The 25,161-nt window shown below is 35.0% G+C and overlaps 1 protein-coding gene across 13 annotated transcripts in view; it reads right to left on the bottom strand.

Annotated features, from left to right (window-relative positions):
* The window catches only part of LOC150093031 (terminal uridylyltransferase 4-like), a 621,373-nt gene that overhangs the window by 533,211 nt on the left and 63,001 nt on the right, over nucleotides 1–25,161 (bottom strand). For 7 of the 13 annotated variants that reach the window (XM_090413453.1, XM_090413458.1, XM_090413462.1 and 4 more), the window contains exon 1: nucleotides 7,863–7,999. The exons of the other annotated variants lie outside the window; for them this stretch is intronic. The gene's annotated coding sequence lies outside the window, so the exon portion shown is untranslated. Of the gene's footprint in view, nucleotides 1–7,862; nucleotides 8,000–25,161 lie in introns of those variants that run through there. 13 annotated transcript variants of the gene reach the window in all.

The raw sequence follows: 25,161 nt of genomic DNA, 5'->3' as shown, positions 1-25,161 counted from the left end.
ATCACCACCCTCCACATTCCCTGGCTTATAGCAACATCTAACTAAATATGTCGACTTGTCAACTTTCATGTTACACCACACTTCCTCATAACCAAAGCCACTATTTCCCTCTTTCATGTCTACCTTAAGAGAACCCTGCTATCATCAACAGCACTCCCCCTCCCTTCTATCCACATGAAAAATACTGTATCCTTCAATTTCTATTCCCAGTACGATATCATCTTCATTCAACCATGTTTCACTTATTCCAATGATTTTGGAGCGAATAAACTCAATCACTGAAATCAATTCATCCCCCTTATTTCTGATACTTCTGACATTTGTAAACAAACACTGCAGTTCATTTTTAGGTCTGTCACCAATCCTATCCAAGCCATTGGTTGGTCGTGATTTCCCAACCACACCTGCCCTTGCCCAATCACCTTTCTCACCACTTACCACATATATCCACTCAACTTCTCCACTCACATCGCAATATACCACATCTCCACACAGACATTCACTGCTACTTTCAGCATCCACCTTCTTCTGTCACACTACCATCGATTCCACTGCCACACACTTCTGTCTCTTCAATACCACTATCCTGATCTTTCACTTCATTTCTTAATTTTGATCTCTTGCATGCAACACACGCTGTACTTCCATCTAGCAAAACTTTCTCCAGTACATTCACTCCAAAGTCATGTAAATGCAACCCATCACATCTATATAATTCCATTCTTCTCTCAAACACATGCCATACATCCACAAACTGTACTCCCTTCTCACACAGCTCCACTAGCATACCATTCATAATTCCAGCTCTCCATCTCAATTCATCATTATCATACCTTGGTAACACACTGACAACCTTTCCCACTACACTGTTTCCTTTCACTCTTCATTTTTCAAAATTACACTCTTAAAAATTGCAAAATACTACCCATCATTTCCTTTGAACTCTAATAGTGTATTCTCCTGCTTACCAAGCTATGAATAAGGAAAAAAAAAGTTTTCGACAGAAAAAACAGCCATGCTATCTGTTATGTGAGACTAGCTAACTTTTTCAGATGAAAAAAAAAAAAAAAAAAACCTTATGAAGGTTCCTCCCATCACTGATGGGATTTGAACCGACACCGACTAAGTCTTTTCTTTCCAACACATTCTTATGACCGCACTAGAGAAGAAAAAGTTATCATCAAATCTTTTATTTTTTCCATGATAATAATAATAACAATAATAATATTATTATTACTGGCAACTCCAAGGAGTCAGAATCATCGTGGGAAGCCCTAACATGTCAAAAATTATCCAACATTTTCACATTATATATCATACTTTGCTTTGAATTGATTCATAGTCATGGCACCCAACAACAGACTGGCAAACCTATTCCACTCATTCGCTACTCTCCAAGTATAAAAACCTAGTTCTAACATCCTTGCTAACTACACTCTTACTTAGTTTCCATGGATGGCCTCTAGTTCTCCCACCAACAGAAGACCTGTTCTGAAGAATTTCCTCTGAATTAATCTTGTAAAATCCCTTCAGTAATTTGTATGTCTCAATCATATCACCCCTTTTATGCTTATCAACTAGTTTCTAACCCACAAATCTTCAACCTGTTCTCATAAGGTTCATTCCAAAGATCTGCTAACATCTTGGTCACTTGCCTCTGGATCCTCTCCTCCACCTCCTCATCACCAAGAAACCCTGGCACCCAGATCTGCACAAAGCAGTGAAGACAGGATCTTATCAAAACTCAATAAAGAGGAACAATAACTTCCCTATCTCTGCTCATCAAAGTATTCTTCGGTAACTAAGTGATCTGATGAGCTGATTTAGCCGCTTTTGCTATGTGTCCCCTAAACTTCAACTCCCAAGTCTTTGGCTTTGTCAATTTCCTGAAGTACAGTTCCATCAATGTGGTATACAGCTGGTAATCTTTTCACCCCAAAATGCATAACATTACACTTTGGCACGTTAAACCAACATCCCTTCTCCTTTGTCCAGTCTGCCAATCTATCCAAATCATCTTGCAAAACTTTGACATCGTCTGTGTTTACTATTGCTCTACCCAACTTTGCATCATCAGTTCCTCTCAGATCCTTGCCTATATAGTTAGTGAACAAATTAAACAGTAGTGGTACAAGAACAGTGCAGCATGCCATTAGTCACGGCCATCTTTTGGACTCTACTCTTGAATAAACTACTCTCTGATATCTCTCCATCAACAACCCTCCTGTTCATCTCACCAACCCTATATCCATCCCCATGTGCTGCAGTTTACTGATTAGAATTCCATGTAGTATCCTGTCAAAGGCCTTTGCAAAGTTTGGCAGCATCACTGTAAATCCATTTCCTTTATCCAACTAAGCTGTCACTATCATAAAATGTGAGCAAGTTAGTTAAGGCATGATCTACCCTTCACAAAACCATGCTGTCCCCCCATACAGTATCCCATTTCCATCTATCCATTCCTGTATTTTGTTCTTGACCAACTTTTCCAATACTCTAACAACAACTCCTGATATGCTGATCAGCTGGTAATTTTCTACATCAGTCTTGGAGCCTCCTTTATGCAATGGAATTATTTTCCCCTCTTTCCATTCCCTTGGGACTAACCCAGAGCTGAGATTTAGATTAAACAATATGATCAAGGGCACTGACAATTCTCTCATTGCTTCACGTAAAACTCAAGCTGTATTTACATTAAGGCACCTCCATTTCATTTACCTCAGTTCCTGTATAAGCCTTTGGTTCTCTTGTTCTTGAATATATCACCACCTGGATGATATACTTTTGCAAAGTATTCACTTAGTAATTCTACTATTTTGACTGATTCAGATACCTTCCTACCATCAGCATTCATTAAAATCATTTTGCCATACACATTCTTTCTTTTACTTGTAGCATATCAAAAGAATTGTTTCGGATCCTCTTTAACCTGCACTGCTAACTTCCTGCCAGTGCAAAAAGCATAAAGTGGTATTAGTGATACATGGTTAACAGAAGATAATATAGAATGTGAAGGATACAGTGTGTTCAGGGAGGATAGAGAGGAAAAAATGGAGGGGAGGAGTGTTATTGATGGTAGCCTGAATGGCAATCAAAGAGAGTAGAAGTTCAACTGGAGACTAGTGATAATAGCACATTTAAGGCTATCTAGTGTGAGATTGAGGCCAGCAGAAGAAAATATACAGTGGATGCTGCTATAGATCAGGGGTTGGAAAAGATGATGGAGATAGTATGCATCAGCAAATAGACTCAATGAGTGGAGAGCACCCATTATTATGGATGATTTCGACTGTGGGAACATTGATTGGAAGAAGGAGATGACACATGGGAGGAAGGAAATGGAATTTATGCAGTTACTAAGGGATAATTACCTGAGACAGCATGTGACAGAATATACTAGGGGTTTGAGAATGCTTGATCTGGTGATTGCATCTGAGTATTTCTCTATAATGAATATGATCATGTTGCCACCAATTGGTGAGAGTGATCATATGGTCTTGACCTAGAAAGTGGCTAAATGTGTGTAATTTTCAGTTAAGACTGGGTATATGTGGAATCACAGGACTGGTAAGTATGATAAGCTTAGGGGGAAGCTGTAGCTGCAAAAAAAGAAACAATTGTGGAGGGAATATAAGGAGAAATGTGACCTGCAGGCACATGAACAGTGCAAGGCACCAGAAGGGTAACTAGTTTGGTAAGAAAGGCAAAAGGATTATGGCAGGAAGTTAGCAGTGCAGGTTAAAGAGGATCCAAAACAATTCTTTTGATATGCTACAAGTAAAAGAAAGAATGTATATGGCAAAATGATTTTATTGAATGCTGATGGTCCACCATTATATGATGGTGCATTATATGATCCTGATGCTTTATACTAACTATCCCATTCTGGTTTGTTACCAGTGGTACTAACTTAGGTATATTATACGCATTTATACGCATTCTTACACTCAACTGCCTCACTGATGTCTGCTTATCCACTGAACTGCTCCCTCCCCCCAAAAAAAAGTTCTAGTTTCCCTGATTCTGTACATCCATTTCACTTCATTTAACAACACTTTTCTAGTCTCCGAACACGAAATCCATTCAGATGCAAACCATCCTTCTTGTATAAGTCCTTTTACCTGTCAAACTCACTTCACACCACTCTTCCTGCATAATCTATGCATTGAGTCATTCACTATTATGGACCTCTTTCTCAGCTCTACTCTGTTATACTGTGACAATAGACTCATAATCTTCATTCTCTCACTCTTTTCTTTTGTTCCTTTCAGTAATTCTTTCATGTACTCTCTCATGCCATACTTTTTTTCTTTTAAATCATTCGTTCCAGCCACTATGTTAATTTCTTTTACCCCAGCCTTTGGTGCTTTAATAGCCTCACTAACATCATTAATTTTTGCACCTGGAAAGCATGATTTTGTCAAACTCTCATCGATCACACCTTTTATGATCAAATCGCCATATAAGACTTGCTCCTTGATTTTTCTTCCACTCTAGGTCAAGCTCTCATGTTCTCTTATCACACTCTTCTTTCATTTTGTAATCAGCTGACCCACTTGCCAGACATTTCTGCATTTGTTCCAGCTTCTGCTTCACCTTGTGTATCACTCTGCAACCAAGCTATCTCCCTCATTGCAGCCAACTCTTCATTCTTTACATCAGTCATACTTCTTTTGTTCAACACTATTACTCTCTCAATCATGTCACATTTAATCTCACTCTCAGTCCTATCTGGCTTTACATCTCACACATTTTATGATACACATTTCCCTGTAACAAGGAACAAACATATGTGTTAATAAATAAAACATATGTGTTGCCATTTGTAATTTTTTTACAAATGCCAACTATTATTTAATTCATAAAGATTAATAGTATAAATGGTCCCTTAAAATGTCTAATTAATTACCACTGCTTTCTGCAAGTCATTCATCCATTATAACACAAAATGCATCTTGCAGAAATCTTGGTTACAAAGTATAAATCATATTCATGATTTAATCCTTTACTCAAGCATAAGCAAAGTTTGTACATCTTCACAACTAGTCCTACTTATTATTATTATTATTAAGTAACACCTCCAGGGAGTCCAAAGGCTCATTGAGGGAGAGCATCTACTCTACGAGTTTCCGTGTCCACCAACTGCAACTACCTTCATCATCTACACCAACGCCATCTACCCCAGACCACCATCACTAGTATTTTCACAGACAATCACAAACATCCATGCCCATGGAGGGATTCGAACCCATGGCCTTTTGGCTAGAGAGCGGATACATTAACCACTCAGCCAGCCAAGCCGGCATAGTTATATACTTGATGTGAAGGCTATAATGCATAGCATTATCATCTAGTATTACAACAGACCATGATGCATAGCAATATAATAATAAGAAGAAGAAGAAAGGCAGCGTGCTTTGCAATGAGATACCGAGGTAACTGATATAAAGTGAATAGCCCATATACACAAGTAGAATAGTAGTAAAGATTCTATTATGCATGCAAACTTTGTTTGTTTGCACTTGAGTAAAAGATTAAAACAAGAATATTTCATATTAAGTATAATATAAATATAAGAAAAATAATAAATATAAAATTTCCCCTTATGAAGAGACATCAGGGTAAAAAATAATGCAGAAATAAATAAGGATATGTTGGGAAAGAATATGATACCAAGATGTACAGGAACACTGCTATCCTGGCAAAGTGATCAGTGTAGCCACTTCTGCATCAGATTTTCCTCAGTGTTCCTCCATATAAAGTGTTTGCTATACCAAAATATAGTAATATATAATGGTGTTTATGTATCGGTTTCAAAAGGTCAAAAACAGGCAATGATCACTCTTCCTATCAACAAACATGAATATCTGGCAAGTAAAAGAAAATATGACTATGAAAGAATGATGCTAGTTGATGACACTAGTAATCAATTGGTAATCGATCCAGAGGATGTAGCCGAAGTATTCAATGAGCAGTTAATCGGATATTTCATCCTTGTGAAGACTATATCATAAGATATTGGCTTCATGCAATATCTTATGATATTGGAGTTAGAGGGTATGGTGGAGGAGGGAATGAGCAGGAGATATATGAGAAATTAAATAAACTTGATGTTAATAAGGCAATAGGACTTGAGAAAAGATTACCATATATGTCTTGAAAGAATGCACTAGGGAATTAGAATTAATGGCATCTTTGGCACACCTGTTTAACCGAGTCTTGCAACAGGGGAGTCTCAAAGAAATAGAAGGTATAAAAAATTGTTACATTTGAAGAGTGGGGGGGGGGGGAGAGAATGAGACTAAGAGTTCAAATTATAGGGCAATCTCTGTTTCTGGAATTGTTGTTAAGATGTTAGATAAGTTGCAAAAGGCTAGGATTCAGAAATGGGTTAATAATAACAGTATTCTTTATGATGGTCAGCATGGGTTTGTTATGGGAAGGGTCATCCTTAACAATCAGTTCCATGTATTAAAACAACATGACAAATTAACTTCATAAAGGAGATGCATATACAGTGATATATTTAGATTTTTCAAAGGCCTTTGTATAGACTTGCACATGACAAGCTAGAACTAAATTGAAACATACTAGAAAGTTGGATAATAGGCCCTTCAGATAGATATCAGCAGGTTGTAAATGAAGAAATGGTAACCCAAATCATTAGTGGAGTGTCACAGGGAACTGTTATTGTTTAACTTGTTAATGACATTGGGACTGGCTTATCTGGAGATATGCGGCTCTTTGCTGATGATGCAAAGTTGGGAAGAACTATGAGAAGCAAAGTAGATATTGGGGGCCATGCAAGAAGATTGTAATAGGCTATGTGAGTGTGCAAATGAGCAGAGATATCAGTTTAATGATGCAAAGTGCAAAAGTCTTGAAATCTGGTAGGTATGGTTGGGATGCAGAGTATACAATTAATGGAGAAATTCTGAAAAAGGTCGAAGACATGAGAGATTCGAGAGTGATTTTTAGAGAGACTTAAAATTTAGACTCAAATAAAATTGTAAGAACTCGCAACAGATTATGCCAATAACAAAAAGGACACTGACATGCAGAAGCAAAGAGACTGTGGTTACCTTGTATAAGGCTTTAATCAAGCCACATATGAACTATCATGTACAGATTTCGTTACATGGTTTTCAAAGAAAGGAGGAAAGGAGGTTTTCAAAGAAAGGATATTAGAGATGGTTCAGAGAATTTTTACTAAGTCAATGTCAGGTACACGGAATGTCAAATATAAGGAGTAGCTGAAGGAATGCAAGTTGTAGAGTCTTGTAAATAGGAGAGGAGATGATATGATAAAGACATATAAGTTGGTGAGGGATTGTTATCAGATAAATCAGATTTTTCAGAGTGTAGGAAGACAAGAGGCCATTCCTGAAAGCTGTATAAGGAGGGTATAAGCAGGTTCTCTGCATGGCGTGTGAATGGATTGGATTGAGTATAATGCACTGCCTGAAAGTATGGTAAGCATGGAAATTTTGAGCGGGTTTAAGGCACGGTTCGCCTGATATTTTTTTCATGAAAGAATATGGACCTCTCGCGATGAGTCCTTTGACTCCATGGAGCCAAAGGACTTATCATGGAGACAATAATAGCCGGCTCTTAATGTTGTTTTTACTGCAAAAGATGCAATACAGAAGTGTGATGATGACATACAGAAAGAGCTGTTACTTGATTAAAATGATAACTCTTTCTTTAATCGTATACATTTCTACGATATAAAATATCATTTCTACGATAAAAAATGCAGAAGCCAAAATAAAGGATTTTTCTCTCCGGTATTTCGATAACAGATCAACAAGAATACATTTCATCTTTATTTAACGTTACTAACGAAAGCGGAATACACAAACCTGTTTTCTGAGCATAAATAATAGGAAAAAAAATTTCATTGTGTTATTATTTAAGTAAAACACAATGTGAACATTTTTATTAATTTCTAATAAATTAATCGAAATCCGACTAACGATACATCTTTTTATTTTCGATTTTAGAACTATTCCCATTCATAAATTTAAAGTTCAGAGGAGCGCCCTCTACTGGCAACTTAGAAAGAGTCATGCTTAATCCTTAATCCCTTTAAATAAATAAATCCTCTTAAGCGGCATGAATTATCAACGTAAATTATTGAGTCCCTAACCTGAATATTGATAATTCATTAAAAAAAAAAAGTTTTTCACTTATTTACAGAGTAAATTATACTTGACAAGAGATTATATTGTTGATTAATCTTCTATCCAATCCTGTTCACGACTAAACTACACTTTACCCTTGAACAACGCGGGGGGGGCGCCATCCCCCGAACTCCGCGTATAACTTTTGACTCCCAATAGCCTACTGTTGACCGGAAGCCTTCCGATAACATAAACAGTCGATTAACACATATGATATGTATGTATTATATACTATATGCTTACAATAAAGTAAGCTAGAGAAATAGCTTTTATAGATTACACCAAAGCATTTGATAAAATTATCAGAGAAAAACTATTGGAAATCCTGGAAGAATATGAAATACCAAACCAAATTTTTAAAGTAATCCTTTCTTTTAGGGTTACACGGTGATCAGCATTCATTTTAAAAATTTTATGGAATTTACAACCGTGTTAAAAAACTTTTTTTATTATCCCGACGTTTCGATCTTCACATGAAGATCATCATCTGGAGCGTACATAAATATACAGGACAAGCTGAGTTTCATCATTAACTGTAAGCTAGAGAAACAATGATTGGATCACATGTTATTTTACTGGCGTGACCTCTGGTGGAAAAAAATAAAATAAAATAAATAAAAAATAAATTTTTACATCAAGCTAAATTCTGTTTTTACAATGACAGGACTAAACATTCTTTTAGATGGTTTTCTTTCAGAAACAATTGGTGTCCAATTTTTAGTATTACAATTCTTATTTTTGATTTACAATACTGGATTTTCTACAGTCCTGTTTATAGTTGTTCTTAGTGAGGAAGGTCGAATATATACCTTCCATATGTTTGGGATTTTTAAACCATCATTGTTGTTCAGATTGGGGTGGTTGCTGATAATCTCACAGGCTTCCTTGAATTTCCGTGCTTACCATGTTCTAGTGTGATGTAGACAACTGGTGGTTTTCCAGTCAATTCTGTGTAAGGTATTCAGGGCATGATCAGAAAGGCCAGCTTCACCATAATTATTATATCTAATGTGTCGTTTATGTTCTTTTTGACTAATAGGAATAGTGCGTCCTGTTTCTCCTATATATGGTATGTTGCAAGTACAATAAATCCGGTATACTCCAGGGTGAGCTAGTGGAGGGTGTGGGTCTTTGGATGAGTTGAGTAAGCTTTTTAATTTTGCAGGAGGTTTAAAGGTGGCTTTGAGTTTGTACTTTTGTAGTACTCTGTTTATTTTGTCTGATATTCCTTTAATGTAGGGAATAGTTATAGATTTACTGTAGTCTGGTTTGTCTTTGTTTTTTATTGTGGTTTTGTAGAGAATTTTGTTTATAGTGTTTTGGCTGTATCCGTTTTTTTGTAAGTTATTACTGATAATTTTAAATTCGTCTTTTAGTGCTTGTTCATTGGAATAAATTGTCTGAGCTCTGTTTTTTTAGATATAATAATTATGGTGAAGCTGGCCTTTCTGATCATGCCCTGAATACCTTACACAGAATTGACTGGAAAACCACCAGCTGTCTAAATCACACTAGAACATGGTATGAACGGAAATTCAAGGAAGCCTGTGAGATTATCAGCAACCACCCCAATCTGAACAACAATGATGGTTTAAAAATCCTAAACATATGGAAGGTATATATTCGACCTTCCTCACTAAGAACAACTATAAACAGGACTGTAGAAAATCCAGTATTGTAAATCAAAAATAAGAATTGTAATACTAAAAATAGGACACCAATTGTTTCTGAAAGAAAACCATCTAAAAGAATGTTTAGTCCTGTCATTGTAAAAACAGAATTTAGCTTGATGTAAAAATTTATTTTTTATTTTATTTTATTTTATTTTTTATTTATTTTTTTCCCACCAGAGGTCACGCCAGTAGAATAACATGTGATCAAATCATTGTTTCTCTAGCTTACAGTTAATGATGTAACTCAGCTTGTCCTGTATATTTATGTACGCTCCAGATGATGATCTTCATGTGAAGATCGAAATGTCGGGATAATAAAAAAAGTTTTTTTAACACGGTTGTAAATTCCATAAAATTTTTAAAATAAAAACAACTCTTTAGAGTCTTATTTAATATATATCAAGATAATAAAATATCTGTGAAGTACAATAATTTAACATCAAGCTGGAAACCAATAAATAGAGGAGGGTCAGGGTTGCCCTCTCTCACCGGTTTTATTTAATATATGCATAGATAAAATCATAAAAGAATGGAAGATAACTAATAAAGGAGGATTCAAGATAAACCGTAACAACAGATTAACTATTCTACATTTTGCTGATGACCAAATAACCCTTGGAAATAATGAAGATGAACTACAAAAATCATTATGCAATGTAAATAATCTGATAAGAACATATGGTATGGAAATATCAACTGACAAAACAAAAGTCATAGCCTTCAAAGGTGATAATTCAATAAGAAGCAAAATAGTAATAAACAACAAAATAATAGAGCAAGCAAATATATTCAAATATTTAGGTTGCACAGTCTCATATGAAAATGAAGCTGATATGGAACCGATGCTGTCAAACTTTTTAAAAGTAACAGGCATTATAAATAAAATTTTCAAATCCAATTATGTACAAAAACACACACGAATAAGAATCTATAATACAGTAGCTAAACCTGATTTACTTTATGGCAGCGAGATATGAACAATAAAAAAAACAAATGAAAGAAGAATTTAATCATCCGAAATGAAATTTCCATGCAGAACTGAAGAAAATAAATAAAATGAAAAGCAGCAAAATCAGAAATAAACTTGGAATTACAAACTTCCTAAATGAAACAGTTATTTGCTAGAGAGAAAAATGGAAAGAACACTTACTGAGAATGAATAGAAACAGAATACCAAAACAAATTCTAAATGACCACCCAAAAGGTACCAGATGCAGATGAAGATCAGTAAAAAGATGAAATTGAGTCCGAAACTGGCCACTTAGAGCCTGTGTAGCTCAGTGGATGTGGCGTTTGCACACCATCGCGCTAGGCCGCACGAAGGAAGTCTTGGTTTCGAGTCTAGTCGGCGACTAGAGGAAATTTTTCTAAGCCTTTTTTCGACCGGTTCCCGAGTTAGTCGATCTCTGGCACGGGCAAGCAGGTTTTTCCTCCCGGAAACTCGGGTTTTTCGTCCTGTAAACTCAAGAAAATCGACCGTAGAACCCACATTATTTCAGACATTAAATATATTGTGTTAGGGTTAGTCACCACGAGATGGCGGCACATTTGAGCCGTCTCTCTTCACTGCGTACCGCTTAATTAGTGATAGGCTTGGGCCATCTGTCTCTGATTGGGTACCAGTGGAGATTGAACTGCCCACTCAGTCTCCAAAAGTTAGATAGGGCTAAATGGCCTCGCCTACTCCCGTATATACGGGAATAAAAAGGCGTTAGCTGATTTTTTAATTTTTTAAACTGGCCACTTGGTCTATAAGCCTGGAAATGAAGAAGAAAGTAAGCTAGAGAAAAGAAAATGTTATTAAAGAAAAATCATAAGCTAAGTGACAGCTAAGAGGAAGGCAAAGTAGAAGTGGGATGAGTCAAGAGTGGAAGAGGAGAGAGGTGTACAGAGAGAGAAAGCAAGAAGCCAAGAGAGTTGTGGCACAGGCGAAGGCCATGGCATATCAAGATCTGTATGATCAATTAGAAACAAAGGTAGGACAGAGAAAAATTTACCAACTAGCGAAATGTAGAAATAAAGCAGTAAAGGACATCTTACATGTGAGGCAGATCAAAGACGCTGAAGGAAGAGTATTATGGAGGGATGTGGACATAAGAAACAGATGGAGAATATACTTTGAGGGACTTTTGAATGAGGAAAATGCAAGGACTCACAGAGAAGATGGACAGCCTTCTGAGGGGATGGTGCAGAACATCAGAAGAGTGGAAGTGACAGAGGCCATAAAGAAGATGAGGAATGGAAAATCGGTGGGCCACGACAGGATTCCAGCGGAGGCATAGAAGGCACTGGGGAAAGAGGGAATTGACGTGCTGTCGGACCTGTTCATGAAAGTTTGCCAACAGGAAAATATACCCGAGGAATGGAGGGAGAGTATTCTTGTCCCCATCTACAAGGGTAAACGGGATGCACAAGACTGTAAAAATTACAGAGGAATAAAGTTGATGTCCCACACAATGAAATTCCTAGAAATGGTTCTTGATGGAAGATTGAGGAAGGAGGTGGAGATTGCAAAGGAACAATTTGGCTTCACGCCTGGTAGATCAACAACAGATGCTATCTTTGTTACGGCAGATGATGGAAAAGTTTCGAGAGAAACAACGGGAGCTACATCTGGCATTTATTGATCTGGAGAAAGCATACGATAGAGTGCCACGGCAAGAAGTCTGGAGGTGCCTGAAGGAGAAGAAGGTACCAGAGAAATATGTCAGGTTGGTGCGAAAGATGTACAGAAATATGAAGACAAGTGTTCGGACCTGTCTGGGACAGACAGAAAGTTTTCAAGTAACAGTTGGCTTGCATCAAGGGTCAGTATTAAGTCCGTTTCGGTTTAATATTGTGACGGATGATGTGAGAGAAGATGCGCCTTGGACAATGTTGTATTCAGATGACATCTTGCCGTGTGCAGATTCAAGAGAAGAAGCGGGAACTAAACTGGAATGATGAAGAAAAGTACTGGAGGAGAGAGGTATGAGACTGAGCAGAAGTAAGACAGAGTATATGTGTTGCATAGTGGGCGGCGGCCAGGAGACACATCTGGAGCTGGAAGGAAATGTCATCAGGAAGGTGAGGGACTTTAGATACTTATGTTCAACAGTGGAAGAAGATGGAGGAGCTGAGAAGGAATTGGAGGAACTGGAGGGAGATGGCTGGAGTATTATGCAATAAGAGGATGCCGATCAATCTGAAAGGCAAAATCTATAGGACAGTAGTGAGGCCAGCTATGACGTATGCTATAGAAACTGTGGCTCTGAGGAAAAATAACATCAGCAGGATGGAAGTAGCAGAGATGAGAATGCTTAGGTGGATGTGCGGTGTGACCAGAAAGGATCGTCTGAGAAATGACTATGTAAGGGGAACAGTGAAAGTTATGAACTTAGGAGCGAAGATACAGGAGGCAAGGTTTAGATGGTTTGGTCATGTGATGAGGAGGGAGGACGAATATATGGGAAGAAGGGTCATGCAGATGGATGTGCAAGGAAGGAGGAAGCGTGGGCGGCCAAAGAAGTGATGGAGGGAGCTGGTAGAAGAGGACTTGAGGATGAAGAACTTAGATGTGATGACAGCCCAAGACAGTAGGATGTGGAGGGGACTCATAATCAACAGTGACCCCACTTAAGTGGGAGAAGCTGCAGAAGAAGAAGAAGATTAAAGAAAAATCATAAGGAATTGAAAATACATTTACAATACTGTACTGTACTGTACTGTAATTATCGATAATATAAGTTTACGTCTGTCTGTTTACAAGATATTAATCGTATGTCTGTCAGTACCTACATTAATATTATCTTATATGATATAAAATACTGTGGATGTTATACGTATTACTAACACTAGAAATCAAAAATGAAAAAAGATAATGTGAAAAAGAAATTATTGATATTTATTTACAGGCTAATGATTCATGCATTGATAACGAAGAAGCAGCAATATGATTGCTTTACACTAATGAATGAATTGTTATAAAAATTTTAATATTAATGAGCATAAAATAAAAATTTTAATTTTTTGAATTTTTTTTAAATATTTATTTTTTAATTTTAGGATAATTAATTAATTTAACAAATCAATAACAGTTAATTTTATGCAGTTATGATTAAATACTGCATATTTAAGTTTGTTTATATTTCTCTCGACGGCAAATGGTCATGTAAATGTTTGTGTGCATAAGTTATGATAAAATTTAACTTTTTATAATAGATTTGTGTATAGTTCATGGTAGTAAATGATAAAATAGACTTGTATCTAGATACATTTTATGCATTAATGACATATCTAAGTTTTTCTTAATTTTTTCGATATTTCTAAGCAGGGCGGCGCCGTGCGGTTGTGCAGATTGTGCCTGCACAAGGACGCTTGAAGATGAGGGGTACCATTTCATCGAGGGAAATAATAAATATATATATATATAAATTTTCTTATTCTCGAATTATATCATACTATATAAATTAAACAATTACAAATTATAGTTAATCCAATAAAAATGAAATTTAAAATCAGTCAAATTATTATGAATTCTTAATAATCTAACAATATTTTTAACTTAGTACATCACCAATTTTATTAGAATTTGTTTGAAGTGAAACGTTATGAATATTACCACAGATTTTATTTCACGGAGTAAACATCGACTCAGCGAAAATTGTATAAATATTCTCGATTGTTTATTATATTTTTAGTGGAAATTATTAGTTTAAGACAGACCGTGAATCCATTCTTATGCTGTGCTTTGCCCTTTGTGGATGTGCGGTTGTGGCTGAAACAGTGACATTGCTCTGCAAATTTTAGGGCTTTTTTCAAGGGCATTTTTTTTAATTCCGTCTTCTGCTCGTTCATTAAATTTGGAAGTTAATGATGCAGCTAAGAAATCCTGTGAAACTGTAATTTTTGGGGAGTAATACAGGAATTATATAATTATTTTTCAATATCTGTGAAGCGGGGATACGGGAATAAGCGGGGAAGCGGGGAATACGGGAATAAAAAGGCGTTAGCTGATTTTTTTTTTTTATCTGTGAAGCGTTGGGATATATTAAAACAGCATATTCATGTTTTAAATTTAAAACCACTTTTTGCTACTAAGTGGGAAAGTAGAGTAGAAGCAATAAAGCCACTTAAAAATAATATCAAGCAAATTTACCAGGCTCTTTTTGACATTACGGAAGATGAAACTAAAGATATTATTATCATTATTATTATTATTATTATTCAAGGCAACTCCAAGGAGTCTACAGACTCATCGAGGAAGGCCCTAACATCATGTAAAGAACAACTATTCGACATTCACACAGTATCTATCATACCTCGCCTTGAACTCATTCACGGTCGTAGCACCCACAACAGACTCTGGTAGCTTATTCCACTCATTCACCACTCTCCAAGTAAAAAACCTAGCTCTAACACCCTTGCTAACCACACTCTTACCAAGCTTCCATGGATGGTCCCTAGTCCTCCCACCACCAGTCATATTCTGAAACATATCTTCTGGATTAATCTTATAGAAACCCTTCAGTAATTTGAATGTCTCAATCATATCACCCCTTTTCCGCCTATCAACCAATTTTTTCAACCTACAAATCTTCAACCTGTTCTCATAAGGTTCATTCCACAGACCTTCTATCATCTTGGTCACTCGTCTCTGGATCCTCTCCACCTCCTCCCTATCAAGAAAAACCCTGGCGCCTAAATTTGGGCACAGTAGTTTAGTGGGGTCTTATCAAGGCTCGATACAGAGGAACAATAACCTGTTTGTCAAAAATTATCATATCTGCTCATCTCTATTCCTGTCAGCATTATCTGACAGGAATAGAGATGAACAGATATGATTCGATAATAGAGAACAGGAACAGGAATATGAACAGGAATAGAGATGAACAGATATGATATTGAAAATTAAATTGTTCGTATGATTTTGTCTGTGATATGTGTAACTGTGTCGATTGTCACCTAATATTCAACAAAATAATCTTTTTATTTCTGTATTTAACAGATCCCAAGAACCAAGATGAAACGTGTTCAGTTAAGTGGCGCACAAAAGCGAAAACTATCAAAAAAGGAAGAACAGGAGACTTTGGAATTAGATTCCAAGATTGCAAAGCTGACTGATTTCTTCACACAAGTTCCACAACATTATATACCAATTCCTGATCAGAGCCAATCTCCGTCATCAGAAGTGGACACAAATACCACTTTGATCACTTCAAAATCAAAATATGATGATGTTGGAATCATCAAGATGTCACAAGCAGGTTCATCTAGCACATTCTCACTACTGACCTCATTTTGTCTGTAAATTCTCTTGATATCTCTACTGCAAATGTTGATGCAAGTTGCTTTACAAAACATTCTGAGGTTGAAATAATTGCTGCAAATGAAAGTTTAGTGGGCCATGGTGATGTTGGCGAAATGATTCAGTCTGCAAAAGATGAAGTAAATATAGCAAAAGATCCAGGGTTGTGGCTTGATTTCTCTGCTGATGACGTGGCTTATTGGACTGCTTGTGGACCCAGTGACTGTTAACACCACAATGGGCCATTTGACAAGTCTTACCGACATTTCAGTAGTGGCAAACCAGTAAGATACTGTTCGCAGAAACTTTTTGTTGGGACAAAAGCCGCCAATGGTGAGAAATACAAGAGAGAGTGGTTATTGTATTCACCATCAACGGGATCAGTTTATTGTTTTGTTTGTAAACTGTTTGCTCCTAAAAATTTCTCACATTTTGTTACAAGAGAAGGGTTCAGTGACTGGTGAAATACTATTGTAATTGATCAACATGAAAAAAACACTACTCGCTGAGACTCTATGCTAACATACTTAACTCGCAGACAAGGTGTAGGGTTGGGACAACAGTTGGAAAAACAAATTCAGGAAGAGTGTGATTACTGGGAACATGTCCTAGGGCGTGTCATAGCTGTTATTCGTACGTTATCTGAACAGGTTGGCTTTTCGAGGAACAGAAGAAAGATTTGGATCATTGCAAAATGGGAACTTTTTAGGACTGCTTGAGCTCATAAGTCAGTTTGATCCATTTTTAGCAGGTCACATTACGAAATATGGACATCCTTCTTATCTGTCGAAAGCCACCTGTGAAGAACTCATTCAACTGATGGCTCAAAAGGTCCACGTGCTTATTGTTGATGAAGTAAAATCTTCTGGTTATTTTAGTTTGTCAGTTGATTCAACACCAGATCTGTTACATATCGACCAGTTTAGTGTTGTACTTAGATACTTAAAACATGGACAGCCTATTGAACGCTTTTTAACCTTTCTGGAAATGAAAAGCCATACCGGTGAGGAAATGGCAAATCAGGTTGCAGTACTTACGTAAAGTTTGTCAGCTAAACTTTTCAAAATGTAGGGGTCAGTCTTATGACAACGCTGCTAACATGTCTGGGCGTTATAAGGGGATGCAGCAAAAAATTTTAGAAACAAACAAGTTTGCTATATATGTGCCCTGTGCAGCTCATTCACTAAATTCGGTAGGCCGAAGTGCTGTTGACTGCTGTCAAGAGGCGGTTAATTTCTTCTTTACAGTGTGGTTGCTCTATACCTTTTTTTCAGCCTCAACCAGCCGGCGGACAATTCTTAAAGGTTGTATTGGAAATGAAAATGTCTTAAAATCCCTCTCTGATACTAGGTGGGAGGCACATGTTATGGCAACAGCAGCAATTTTGAAATCTTTCCTTCACATTTTAGAAGCGTTAGACTGTATAGCCGAAGACCAGTCACAAAAGGGAGACACTAGAAGAGAAGCAGATAATATTGCAAACAGGATGCAAGAGCTAGAATTCGTTTTTATGTTGAATTTTTGGGATGAGATTTTGTAAAATTTTCGTAGTAAGCCAAGTTCTACAGAATGAGGACGTCAACTTAAAAACATGTTCAGATCTATATGGATTATTAACTGACCAATTGTGCACTTCACGAAATGAAATTTGAAAGATATGAAGCAGCTACAAAGAAAGTGCTACCATATGTTGATTACAAGGCAGCTCAAATTCGCAAACGTATCACAAAGAAGGTACCCAATGACGGAGATGCTCCAGAAGTATATCTGAATGCCAGAGATAAATTTCGTATCACCACCTTTTACACAATTGTTGACAAACTTGAAACTGAGATGAGAAGAAGAGGAGAGATATATAAAGAAATATCAGAGAGATTTTCTTTTCTAAGTGATGTGCCACATAATGCTACTTCAGTGATTTCATCATTTACTGAAGTTGAAAGTATTCTCAGTGTTGTCAAAAGCTGATTGATGCTTACCCAGAGGATTTGAACACCCAATTTCTCAGCTGAGCTTCAGCAGTTTCACTCATATGTGCGCCATAAGTTCAGAGCAATAAAAAATGTAAAAACAAGATTCAGTCATGCTGAACTTTATAAAATAATTGTAGAAGACAATATTGAGCGTGCCTTTCCAAATACAGACATTGCCTTTCGTATATTTTTAACATTAATGGTCACAAATTGCTCAACAGAGCGTTCATTTTCTCAGTTGAAGTATATTAAAATTCCCATCAGAACAATTATGCAACAAGGCAGGTTGAATGCCTTATCTCTACTAAGTATAGAAGCAGATGTGTTACGTAAGATTAATTTTGAGGATCTGATCAAAGACTTTGCAATTAAAAAAAGTAGGAGAAAACTTTTCAAATCTAAATAAAGTTGAAGTACACAAAAATAAACATTATTTTCCATCTTACTATAAGTTTTGTTTCATTTTGAAGAATAAAAATTTATTTTATGGTTTATTATTGTTTATATTTTGAATTACATATATATGGGGCACCAAAATCTTTTAAGTGCTTAGGGCCTCTATGGGTCTTAATCCGGCCCTGACGACAAATGAAAGATACTTTTTTCTATTTCTTTCTACAGATAAGTTTTCAAGAAATATTTTTTGCTTAACTAATACGTCTTCTTTTGATTCGAGAAAATGAAATAAATGCAACTTCTTCCATCCCTTAAAATCTATTGTACAACGTTTATTTAGATATTACTAAACTATAGCCATTAACTGCTCAATTTATTTGCGTACGCAAGAAATGTCATTTCTTGACTAACAATCAACAAATAAATAAATAAAAATAAAAACATTTATTATAGTTATTTTAGACAACAACAGAAACATGAAGTAAATCTCTGCTAGCATGGAAACAGAGGAAAGTCTATATTTTCATTATACAAAGATATTACAAACTTCAATAGCCTAGAGATCGTATCATGACTTTTAATTGTTTTTAACTGATAGAAGAACAACAGTTAACAAAAATAATTTTTGTTAATGAAATACGTATTGTCGGTTGTTATTTTCACCGAATGCTAAAATGTTTTTATAGCTACAACTAAATTTCAGTGAAGGATATTAGAGCCCATAATTCTTCTATGATAAAGATATATTTTGTTTATAAATCAGGTGCAAAGCACGTGGCTAATTTTATGGATCAGTACACCTCCTAATGATAATAAATAAAATAACAATACTTTTTTTTTTTTTTGAATCAATAAATTTGCCGTTTTTCTGCGTATTTGATGTAACCTAGAACTATAGGAAAAACTAAGAATTATCTGGGTAAAGACGTAAATTGAGAAGAAAAAGAAAGAAAATGTTTAGTTCAACAACATATCGTTACTTCTAAGTACTGTACTTGTAAAAATATTTTTAACCACTTCGCAAATGTCCCAAAACTGAGAAGTGTTTATTTACCCTGTACCAATTATGCATTTTTAAGATGAGTAAGAAAAACTCGAGTGCTTGAATGGGATAGGTTTATTCCTCTTAGTTTCGAAACTATTTTCATACTAATATAACAGGTCATATATTAGTATGAAACGCCTGTCATATTGGATTCATCCATTATTTTGACTCAAGATCAGAACAATTTGACTCACTCTACTGCTCAATAACATCCTCGTTTCAGCTTGTTCAACAGAATGGAAACCAAATAAATGGAAAGCGTCTTTTTTTTTTTTTTTTGAGAATTCTGTTTATGCAAAGATTTTGTGTAAAGAAGTGAATCAAAAATGCAGCTAAGCTAAATGAAAAATAGAGATACAGTGGATAAACTGTCAATTCTTAGAAATTTCCGCTGGAACATAGTATAATCTTTAGAGATTTGATAACTTATATTATAGAAAACTATTATAGAGTTCCTAGTTCATATAAAAGTATGAGGAAGAAAGAACTCAGTAATAATAACTTCCATGTGGAAGTTATTATTACTGAGAACTCAGTAATAATAACTTTTGTTCGACAGAACAAAAAAAGACTATTCTAGGTTTCACTGTAAGTCGACTACTACAAGAACTTTTTCTTTGGCATTTTGTTAACTATTTCCCAAATCAAGCGATCGTTGGCGTAGGCAAGTTTTTGAGTTTAAAAATCTGGAAACTCGGATTTTTAAACTTGAAACTCGGAAAAACAGACCAGAGAATTCGCTATTTCATAAATAATGCTAGTTAGGGTAAGCCGAATGGCGGCTTGCCGATTTCCAAAGGTAAGGACTAAAAGAGTTCCTAGTCAATTTGGAAAATGAAAAGGAGCACGATTATTGACTTTTTTGTTCATTTAGAAGAGAGGGCCTGAATGACATTAGCTTTAATAAAAATATATACAAATTCTAATAAAAAAAAAACTCGGGACTCTTCATTCCCTCAACAAAAAAATCGAAGTCTACCAAAAAATAGTTAACATTTGTGATTTTTTTAAAACCTTTTTTAAAGTATTCTTCAACAAAATACATGCTTATATATTGCATAATAAAATCTTTTCACTCTCTCTTCAATAGGATTATTTCGTCTTTCAATAATTCCAATTATTTTGTCTTCTTTCATGTTTTTATACATGTAGTATTGCACCTGAATTAGTTTAACTACATGAATTATAAACAATTTCAGTTCAATAAAATCCTATGTTTCAACTCTTTAGCAAACCAGGGCCAAAAGACTTCAAAATTACTCGAAAATCACTGAATTTCTGAATATGAATGAAAGAACAGCTATTTTGAGAATTGGGCATCAGAGACAAGTGAAAATAAAACTGAGCTAACCATTTAAGGTGAAATTACTAATCTTGCCGGCTATTGACACCGAGTAGTTAATGCACTGTACCTGCACTTCAACCAATAGATTGCAGGTTAAAATTCCATTATGGGCATGGATGCTTGTGATTGTCTTTAGGTGAGAAATGGATTTCATCACCTGTTGTAAAATTACCGCCTCGTTTATTGTTTGCCTAAAAATGGTTTGAAAAAGTTCCTTATTTTGTATAGCAGAGTTTCCACATGATAAAAAAATTACAAAAAAAAACCCTTAGCCCACATACGATATAAAACTTGTTTCAACTAAAACTGTTTTAAAAATTATCGTTTAATGACATCACGCTATTTTAAAAACAAAACGTGTGATAACAGCTTTCTCATAGTGTATGACAGAGATTCTGATTCCCCCAGTTCGCTTTCTTCCACCATCCAACATGAAAAATTTAAAACAAAAATCGATTAATATAAATTAATGAAAACAGCTCGCCTTTAAATTGCTTAAATTGTTCAGATAATTTATTTCTGTTTTTTTTTTAACTTCAACAACTATCATATATTTTATATAAATATATTTTTATATTTTACTAACATATATTTTATACTCGCGCGACCATATCTTAAAATCATAAGCTAAATGATGAGATTAAAATAAATTATAATTTATTCTAATAATTTATTTCTCTATTTACTCAGAGAACCATGCTGTAAGCCTTGATTGGCTGAGCGGATAGCGTCTCCACTTTCCGACCAACTGACTGTAGGTTCGAATTTCATTGTGGAAATGAATAACTGTTAACGTCTGTAGATAGCAGACAATTGCACAGCCAAACATGCAATTTTCAGTGGTCTGAAAGTTGTATTTTGGTTTCTACTAATAGATTTCTGAATTTAAAAAAAAAAAAAAATATAGCAAACAAAAGTCGAAAGGCCTCGAAAACTTTTTTTTTTTTTTTGAAAGAATTCCAAATACTGAAATTCAACACAGATCTAACCAATCAAAGATGAGGAACAACTTGAGTATAGACAAATCAATTCTAACAGGTGTGTTCATCGTATATGTATTAAATGACGCCATACGAACGACATAAATAAGATATTCATTACGTCACTGATATTTTGCTGCACTTTAAAACAGCTTCTTCAGTGGAAAAATAATTTTGTGGTAATCCATTCTTCTTCTTTTAACCGTTTCTATAGCCACTTCTGGCTATAGGTGTCGCCCAATTCTCTCCATTTGTTTCTATCCTGAGCTCGTTGGTGCCAGAGTTCCAACTGTTTTTCTTATATCACCCGACCATCTTCTTTCAGTTCTTCCAGCTGATCTTTTACCTTCATATGGCCGCCACTGCAGTATATATTTTGTCCATCTATTTTCCTTGAGTCTTGTAATGTGTTCCATCGAAATATTTTTTCTGTCTTCACTTTTATACAGATTCATGTAGAAATTTTTTGCCTCTTCTGTGATTTCTTGTTTGCTAAATAATTTTCTTCCATTTTGATCTTCAAGAGCTAATGGGATTATTGAGATTAAAGGAGTGCTTTATTGCTGCGACGGCTTTCAACCTCTCCGCCTTCCAAGGAATTCTTCGGTAGCGTTACAGGTGTTTTTTTTTTTTTTTTTTTTTTGTAGTTTTATCAAATCCTTTGTGGATAGGTGTCTGAAGTGTGGTCTGTAATGATGGAAAAGAATGCATTTCTTGTATTCTCCGTGAAAGATGTTAACAAAATTTACTATCTGCCCATAGAACACAATAACGCCTAAGCAACTATTATATTCATTTTGTTCTTCTATCTGTATTTTATTGAAATTCAGTGGTTGATATCCTTGCAGAAATGCGTGAAGTCATCTTAATTTTTCATTTTAATCGGTCTATTTGCATGTACAATATTTGACAAATTTCAAGATTCCACAAAACAATAATTCCAATTCGGGTTTTGATAAAATTACATGAAATTTTATATTTACGATGTATGCATCAGCTCCTATTTCAATTGCAATCAGAGACCATTTTTATTGATAAAATTTAGCGAACTTGAAATTCTCTCTTGATGGATGAAATTTAAAGAGAATCGGATTTTACAAATTAAAGTGCACTAAAAATTGACGAGCAGCTTTAATTTGGATATCAATCAGACCCTTCGTGATACAAAATTATGCAAAATCAAAACGAGATATCTATACTTAAGACAAGAAGTAAGGAGATGTTTGTAGAAAACCATAAAAAAAGAGATGTTTCGCAACAGAATTCTTGTATAGTGACACTATTTCAGTGATTCCCCAATCTTATTTAATCCGTACACCACGGAACTCGATTACTTTTAAAACATTTTTTGCCGCTCCCTTCCATTTTCTGTTATGAATTAATATATGTTAAAAGAAGAAAAGTAACAAAAAAATTGTTATAACTTTTATTTATCAAAATTAATGTATAAAATAATATGCATATATTAATTAATTAAATGTTTAGATAAAAATTAAAACTTTTGTTATATTGTAAATAACAAAAAAAGCGTATACATATTTTAATAACTGTCAAAATTTTAATAGGGTACTTCTGGTGCCTTCATCAAGTTATTAATCAGTGAGTGAACTGTGGATAAGCATTTTGTCTTGCTTTTAATACTTGTTAGTTCTGAGCATACATCCCCGCTTCCACCCCATACACACTCACCGGTAGAAAATTGCAGCAATAATATCATAGCGCTCTTCCCAATATTGTAAAATTGTATGGCAACATACACCCAAAAACGGTGCAATGACGTTGTATTTTTGTGTAAACTTCGATCATTTCTTAAATCAATAAATAGAAATCGATGAAATACATATCTATACGAATAAATATGTTCAGGTATATCTATATTCGATATTCAAAAAAATCTCGTGACATTCGAATATGAGCATGGCAGTACACTGGTTGGGAACCATTGCACTATTTATTATTACAACAAGTGAATTTAGAAGACTGCCATTAAACTGCTCCTTTTATTTTTAAGGAATTCTAAATACCAACCTTCATTATATTCGTTCAAGGCCAGAGATTATCATCATTTCGAATTATCATCTTTTTTAATCGTGTTATCAAAAAAATAAATAAATAAGTCGTTTATTAAAGGAGAAAACAGCAATATAAATTTTATCAGGTAGTATTAAACTTAAAACTAAAAAATGAGAGGGAAATACTCTTCTGTCAATTGCATGGTTCAATCCAGGAATGATAATATTATTATTCATAGGACCAAATATACACACACTGAGTTTGCATTTTTATAACTATTTACATAAAAAACTATGTCTAAAAAATATTTAGAATTCTGATTATTTTTTGCTCCTAAACGTTTCGGTTGTAATAAAATAAAATAAAAAAATTTTTTAAATATGTACCAGGTATACATGTGTCCTGTGATGTATTTGGTTGTTATCATGTCGTGGCAGCGTTAAAAACGACTTTACCGTAATTTTTCCTTGATATTTCTGCATGTAACTGTAGAAAGTGAAGTTTCCGTAAGTAACGTAAAGCTTTTCATGACAAAAATTTCTGAATAAATCCAGTAAAGATGTTTTTAATGTCAAAAGTGAGATGCTTTGTCAATTTTTGTAAAGATTCCGAATTTCAATTTAAAAAAAAAAAAAAAAGACGTCCAACAAAAATCCACGAATAAGCTGTACTCTAGTACGGACCGAACCGACAGAAATGAATCTAATAGTTGCTTATACATGTTGTAAAACCTGCCTGATTTAAAATTAGTGCATACTGGTGATTTAAAAAGCATGAAATTAGCTTTTGAAATCATATAAAATCGACGATATCTATTCAGGATCAAGAAATGCTCGTAATGCGCAATACAAATACATTACATCATTTAGAAGGGCAGGGAAAGTACTAAACTCTAATTACAATCCATGATTTCATACTTCAGTAAGAACATTGCTCAACACCTGATAAAGAGCATCCGTCCGACATGTGGATAGCTATACTACTCACGAGAAAACACGCGATCCAATACTATGATCACGTGTTTGCACTTATAAAATGCCCTGAAGACTAGTAATCTCGAAGCTGGAATGATAAGCTATTTTTCTTCTTCTTCCTGTACCAATGAACCGAATATCGATGATGGAACGAAACAAGCCATACTGTTTTTAAAATATCGCCCAAACAAATGTTAGCGTTGCAAATGTGGCTTGTCTACCAATGGGGGCATGTTATTAAAGTGATAAGTCAACTACTTCTGTAAATGAGGAAAGACTGGTAAACGTATACT

This window comes from Typopeltis vanoorti, chromosome 24 (genome assembly GCF_054136105.1).
Source record: "Typopeltis vanoorti isolate ZY-2024b chromosome 24, IOZ_Tvanoo_1.0, whole genome shotgun sequence".
NCBI lineage: Eukaryota > Metazoa > Arthropoda > Arachnida > Uropygi > Thelyphonidae > Typopeltis > Typopeltis vanoorti.
Note: the sequence above shows the minus strand (reverse complement) of the source record. Positions and strands in the feature narration are given on the sequence as shown.